Source organism: Lissotriton vulgaris, chromosome 2_1 (genome assembly GCF_964263255.1).
Source record: "Lissotriton vulgaris chromosome 2_1, aLisVul1.2, whole genome shotgun sequence".
Classification (NCBI taxonomy): domain Eukaryota; kingdom Metazoa; phylum Chordata; class Amphibia; order Caudata; family Salamandridae; genus Lissotriton; species Lissotriton vulgaris.
The window spans coordinates 1537626504-1537634153 of record NC_141687.1 but is presented as its reverse complement, the minus strand read 5'-3'; positions in this window follow the sequence as shown (position 1 = coordinate 1537634153).

Sequence of the window (7650 nt, the reverse complement as noted above, 5' to 3'; positions counted from 1 at the left end):
CCTTTTTATTTGGCCAACCATTAACAGTATATGTAATAACCTTTTGCAAATTATTGTCTGTGGAGTACTGATTACTCCACTCCTCTTTACTGAAAGCCGAAAGACTCTCATCATGAACAAAAACAACTTGTAACTCATTCCATTCATTATTATTACACTCTTCCAACATGACTGGCATTCTGGACAAAAAATCTGCAACCACGTTACTTTTGCCTGGAACGTAAATAATCTTGTAAATAAAATTTTGCAACCTCATTGAAATCCTAGCTAATCTTGCTGATGCATTGATCACTCCTTCTGTTGTTAAAATTTTCACCAAGGGTTTGTGATCACTACGCAAGATACACATTTTCCCCCAAACAAAAGATTTAAAATGCTCCAACGCCCAAGCAAATGCTAGGGCTTCCCTTTCTATTATTGGGTACTTTTCTTCACAAGGGGATAATGATCTTGAAGCGTAAGCAATCACTTTTTCAATGCCATTCTTATCCAGCTGAGCTAAAACAGCTCCAAGGCCCTTATTACTAGCATCTGTTATAATTACGCTCTCTAGAGATGGATCAAAACTATGCAGTGCAGTGGCCTTGGCAATAGCTTGCTTTATGTTCTTAAAATCTACATCACAAAAATTAGACCACTCAAATGTAACATTTTTTTTCAGTAGTTGTCGAATGTTATAGGTTATATTTGCAAAATTAGGTACATACTTTGAGCAAAATTCCGCCTTTCCTAAAAATGATCTAATGTCATCTCTACACGTTGAAACAGGAGCCTCTGAAATGGAAGAAACCAAAGAGGGTTTAGGTCTTACGCCTTCTTCGTCAATAATATGACCAAGATATGTCACACTCCTTTGTGCGAATTTGCACTTTGAATGCTCTACAGTAAGGCCCTTGCTTTCAAGAATACCCAAAACACTTTCCAATCTTGACAAATGTTCTTCCTCATCATTCCCAAAAACAAGAATGTCATCTTGGAAAAATCTGACTCATTTTTCCTCCTTAAAAAGTTGATACATTAATTGCTAAAAAATAGCGGCCGCCGAAGCTAAGCCAAAAGGCGTCCGTTTATTTCGGAAGCAACCAAATGGTGTTACAAAAGATGTGAATTTCATTGACTCAGGACACAAAGAAATTTGGTGATATGCCGACGATAGGTCTATTGTCGGGAACCACCGTGCATTACCTAAACTAGACACCATTTCATACATTTTTGGAAGTGGGAACTTGTCAAACACGATGTTGTTCTTCAAGTACCTTAAATCTACACATAATCTAATTTTTCCATTGCTCCGTCTTGCCACGACAATCGGAGAAACCCATTCACTAGCTTCGATTGGCTCAATAATATTGCTAGAAACTAACTTTTCAAGTTCTTTACTCACTTCATCCCTCACTAAAATGGGAATGTTTCTACATTTATGTACTTTTGGACAAGCATCTTCTTTAATTACAATTTTGTGTTCAAAGCCAATCAGATTTCTTAAATTCTTACTGAAAACTTTTGGAAACTTATGCAAAATTTCATTAGTGACAGAAGTACTGTCATCCACCACTAAGACTTGTTCACGGCTGTTTGGATCAAGAATGATGTGCAATTGCTTTTGGTCGAACCACCCCAAAACCGGTGGTCCTTTCTTAGCTATGTACAACTTTCCTCTGCATTCTCTACACTTGAATTTAAACACAAACCAACGGAAACCAAGGATAGCAATAGGTTCCCCCATATAACCTTCTGGATGAATGTCTAGTGACAATAACTTTTCACCGACTCGTTGGACAAAAGAAGATTTCCACATTTCCTCCTTGATAATCGGATAAGGCGAACTAGAGTCTGCATAAATCCTAACATCTACCCCACCAATATTCATTAAACAAATAGGTTTGTTCATAACATTTTCATCACGGATCTTCAAAACTAACTTATCATGCAAATTCATAACTAAATTATCCTCCAAATCTTTTTCAAAATCTTCATCCTCATCCATGTCATTCACAAGCTTAACTTTACTCTTTGTTTTGTTACACGCTTTTGTCAAATGACCCTTTAATCCGCAATTAGAGCATTTTGCTTTTAAGCCAGGACATCCTTTAAAGTCTGCCAAATGCTCCAAACTATTGCATCTATAACATTTAAGTCTGAAATTTGATGAATTTTGTGGATGTTTTGTGTAGAAAGGTTTACTGCTTGCACCAGCAGTATTTTTAGAATTATAATTAAATTTCCTTTTATCCACTGAATTCACCTTTCCAACCACATCATTATTAAGAGAACCATTACCTTGTTTGATTACATTCGCACATCTACCAGACATTTCTGCTTTACGTGCAATAGCAAGAATATCATCTAATGGAGAATCTCCATTAATCCATAATCTATGTTGTATGGAAGAATTGTAAGAGTGCATAACAATTTGGTCTCTAATAGGTTCTTCTTGTAAAACACCAAATTTACAATCCAGGGACAGTCTTTTAAGGTCAGCTAGGTAACGATCAATATTCTCATCTTTTGTCTGCTTTCTCGAGAAAAATTTGTACCTGGTTACACCTATACAAACTTTAGGGGCAAAGTAAGTGTCTAAATGCAGTAATGTTAAAGCATAAACATTTAAATCCCCTGGAAAACAAGGTTTAGTCATAGTTTCGTAGACTTTCAATCCAACAGGACCTAAAGCATGTAAAAAAAGTCTTTTCTATTGAGCATATGATATTTTACCTTCTTCATCTAAAGCATCAATATAGTTACAGAAGTAAGGTTTCCATTCTAACCATTTGAGTGGAGGTTCAGTGCCAGAGATCCAAAACGCTTGCGGAGCACTAATATTATAGTTAGGTTAAGTCATAGTACAAATTCAATTTAACCCTAAATAAGATATAGTCAATATAAGTGACAATATTAATCTAATAAAATTAGCAGATAATGAAGTCTTACATGAAAAGTAAAACAGAATGCTGAACAATCAATGATACAATTCTGGATTAAATACGTAATATAAATTACAATTAAATACGTCACTTAAAATGTGATAAACTTGGATTACAATGGTGTCAGAATCAGTTATTCCAAAATATAAAAAAAATAATAATAATAAATACTTTAAAATAATATCATAAATAATTGTTGAAGGGTGTGCGAATCACTGATGATGGTATCGCACAAATTATTGATGAGGAAAGACAAGCGTGCAGTGGTGTGCGAATCACCAATGAAGGTATCACACAAATCGTTATAATCCTCCAAAAAAACTTCAAGTTATACCAAAATGGCCGCCAACTACGTGCAACGTATGATGTCACACGCAAGCGTACCCACAATGCATCCTTTAATAACACGCGTCATACGCATCTTCGTAGAAGACGATTCCTCAAGACGAAGGAAGAAGAATTCTGAACTCGAACCTCGAGAAGGTGATTATTTTTTAAATCAATGGTGCGTGCGGGGTTTAAACGATGCAGGTTTAAAATGATGCAGCAGCAATAGTTTACATCTAAACAAGAATAAAATGTGACTGCCAACAATGTCTAACCACCAACCTTTACTCCTTTCAAACTTGATTCCGGGACACAAGATTAACCGGTAAATCCAAATAAAGTCAAAGAAGTTAAAGTAATAATTTTAGCACAGCACATCCAGAATTATTTATAAATCCATGAGATCATCCAAATCATGATTTAGTGAAATCGCTTACAAAGTTCCTTCCTTCAGAATTTTCTCAAAGGTTCCTCACGAAATAATGCATGTTATTCCTCTTCCAATTAGAAAAATATCAGTAATCCAAATGAAACAATAATAAATCCGAGTTGCTCACGTAGGTTGTGCTTTTCGAGTCCTATCCTCGTCGCCAGTGAAATGAAGAATTAAAGCAGGAATTGTAATTAAGTATTCTTTAATATTCGAAGAGCTCAATCGTATGTCATCCAGTAAGTTCAACATCCAAGGAATAACTGTCCTTTACAAATGATGCACAGTATGATGACACATATAACATTCTACATTCTAACAATGACTTAAGCTGGCACATGCACAAGGGAAGAACTAAAGTACATTTAAGAAATGCAAACACAACACAATGTCACCTCAGGTGTTGGCGGTGGTCCTTCTGCCACACTGTGTGGCACTGTCACCTCAGGTGCCGGAGCGGTTAGGCCTGCTGCACAGGGAGACATGGCCACACCAGGGGGCGGAGATGTGGATGGTGTGGGGGCAGCAGCATTCAACATTGCCACGCTTTGTGGCAGCAACACCACGATGAGGATCTGCAGGACTACATTCCGCTGATGTGCAGGGGTGGCTGCCATCCTTTACGCCTCCATCCGCACCCTCTCCTCCATGTGCCTCAGCATGTGTGCCAGCTCACGGAGCTGGAGCCACTCTGAGCGGACAGGTGTTCTTCTCGCCTCGTCATGACTCCAGCAATGTCAGTTAGGGTTGATTGGAGACCATGGAGCGGGGCTACACACCCAAGGATAGCGTCAAGTTTGGTTGCCATGTTGCCGAAACCCAACCGCACCTGCTCTGCAGGGTCCCTCTGGCCCTCCAGCACACAGAGTTGGAAGGCCATGTGTTGTTCCTGGGGATCTTGGGGGGGTGCCAGAGCTGTGGGTGCCTCCTGCTGGGTCGTTTGGGTAGTGGGTGGAGTCTCCTTGATGCAGCTGGCCTGACCTGATACTGGAGGTGCGTTGCCGACGAGGTCCATGATGTCTTGGATGGCTTGGCTGTCGATGGTGGTGTTGTCCTCCTGGTCATCAGTGAAGAGAGGCTGGGACTGCTCTGCAGGACGTGTTGACATTGCTCCTGCGATGTGAAAGGGAGATGGTGTATTACAAAGTGTCCACATGTATGTAGTCGCATGGTACATGTTGACATTCAGACAGCATGGCATTGTACATTGTGACAATCTGAAGATCTGGGGGAGGACCCAGAGTCATTGTGGGTGTGCATTGTGCTGTGCTTGATTATGCATGTGTGCCATTGTGCCCATCTACGCCCATCCCCAGCACCTGGTGGTCACTCACCCTGTTGCGGTGTTGTTGTGTCATGTCGAGCAGTGTCCGATCCCCCGACTCCGGCCACTGTCTCCACACTGATGACTGTCGACACCAGCTTCTCCAGGTCATCCAGCTCAAGCTGTGGTACTGGGCCCCCACCTCCAGTCTGTGTTGCTGCCTTCCAGTTGACAGAGAGTTTCTCATTGGTCCGTCGCTTGATGTCATTCCATTGCCTCTTGACCTCGTCCATTGTCTTCTTGTGCGCCCCGACGGCATTCACCTTGTCCACTATGTCCCACCATATTTCATTTTTGGTGCCCAATGATAGTTGGAGGTGACAAACAGTTGTTCATGGTGTTGGATCACCTCCGTGACTATGATCCTGTTCGCCTGCAGACTGAACTTCATCTTCTTCTTCTTCTTGTCCTTGCCCTTCCCTATCCCAGAGGTCCCGGGCTGGTCGTCCGGGGTGGTTGGGGGTTGCGCTCATCCTCTGCGCCTGCTCTGGCAGCCTCCATGGTGTTAGGGTGATGGTCAGTTTGTGTTTGGGTGTTTTTTCTACTTTTATGGTGATTTTCCCCGCCTGCCAGGTGTGTGCTGCAGGCCTGGTGCTGCTTTTTGTTGATTTCCTTATCGAGCTTAGGTCCATCACAGGTTTTTTGGTGTTGTGGTTTGTGTTATTGTCTCCATCCCGGTGGTTGTATCGCTGACATTGGTCGCGGTTTTGGCAGACTATCGCATGCTACCACTGTGTTGTGAATTCCACGTTGTCACAGGGTTATTTTCCCACGATAGACTGTGATGATGAAAGTTGTGTTACGCTACTCTTGCTGTAGTTATCACACGTTCTTGTGAATATACCCCTTAGCCTTTTAACCAGTAGACCCCAGGGATCTAAAAGGTTTACCCTCTGAACAGATAATATCCATTCATTACTTACCGGAGGATGGGAAGTATCCACTTTAAGCATATCTCCCTTCTTGCCAATAATATCAATACAAAAAGTAGATGCTTATGTTTCTTAAGTAATTTCACAGGTTGGGGACCCCCATTTACTACTCCAAATATCACCATTGCCAGGCTTATGTTAATTTCTTGACCTAATACTTCAGTGACCAGCTTGTTCCCATCTTGCCAAAAGATCTCTATCAGGGGGCACCATCAATACATGTGGATGTCATCGGCCTTCTCCTCTTTGCTTTTGGGGCACTTTCTCACCTCCTGTACACCCAACTTTGAAAGCTTCTTATGTGTTCAATACACCCTGTGTACTGTAAAGAGATGATTCTTCCTGAAGGGTGCGAATGTATGATTGACCAAAAATAGTCATTGATACTTGCCATCGGTTTTCCACCTCCAGGTTCGACATGTCCCTCTTCTAATTCTCCGCCAGCAAGGAATAAGGATCTCTCCCTACATCCAACACCATTCAATACGACTCAGCTACATCCATCTCCTAGGGCAATCCTGTTTGCAATTTTGCTTCACAGTCCACATTTCATTCCCCACCTTTCCGCAGGTCTCGTGCCCAGCTTGCCAACTGGTAATACCTAAACTTCAAGAGGCTCCCTTCTGTTATACTCACACAAGTTTTCCAAGCAACTAAGGAATTTTTCTGCAGAATTTGACCCAATTTATGTATTCCAGCTTTAGCCAGGGGCATTGCCAACCTATCTAAGAGACATACAGGAGTCCCCAGGGAATTCCAAATGGGAATGGAAGCACAATATTATGCTACCACAAGGGTCTGCCTAACCTGATACAATATTTTACAAGAAGCCCCAAAAGTATTTACCCTAATCTTTTTATAGTATTTGGGGTGGGTAAATTTGAAAAAGAAAAAGTCAGCCTTTGCAGAGATATCCCATGTCAGGATATCCCAAGGACTGGCTAACAGGCGTTAGCGAGTGTTTTCTTGAAACTTTGCATGTCAGCGATCAATATCACTAATGACATGCAAAGTAGGTGTTCCTGAACAACAACATGGGAATCCTTGCTAACACGGCTTTGCGATATTTACAAGCCATGCAGCAGACCCGCGAAACAATAAAAATAACTGTGCTAACCGTGGTTATCGCAGGAATGTAACGCCTGCTTTTAAATTGACTTAGGCAAACAGATATTGGGAGGTGGATTGCCAGGTTAGGTCCACACTCCCCTCAGCAAGCTTCTCCTTACCGATGTAGATTCATCGCTGTATTTCACAAGCTATTCCTGATAATCTGCCTCTATCGCTGAAATTACATCACCTGTTAGCAAACCGTTGATATTACGTCTTTAACATGGCGATGTAATCCAGCGATAAAGTAAATAGGGCTAAGCACAATTTGAAATGATTATTGCATCTCCTTGATAATATGCCCCCAAATTTGAGGAGTATGTACATTTTAAGCAAATGTAATCTTCCTCAAAAAGAAAGTGTCAGGCTGCTCCATGCCTTCAGTAACTTCTTAGTTGCTACCATTGCTTTAATAAAATATATTTGAACCAGTTTATGAAGGTCTTGCACCACCTGAATCCATAAATATCTCATCTCCTGTTTCACTGCCCTGTTTCACTGGTATGTTATTGCTTTTTGTATGTTGATGTGTTAAGTCAACCGGTGTTTCTACATTTCCACCCAAAAGCAGCACATGCCTTTAGCGTTCCATTGACAAGCAAC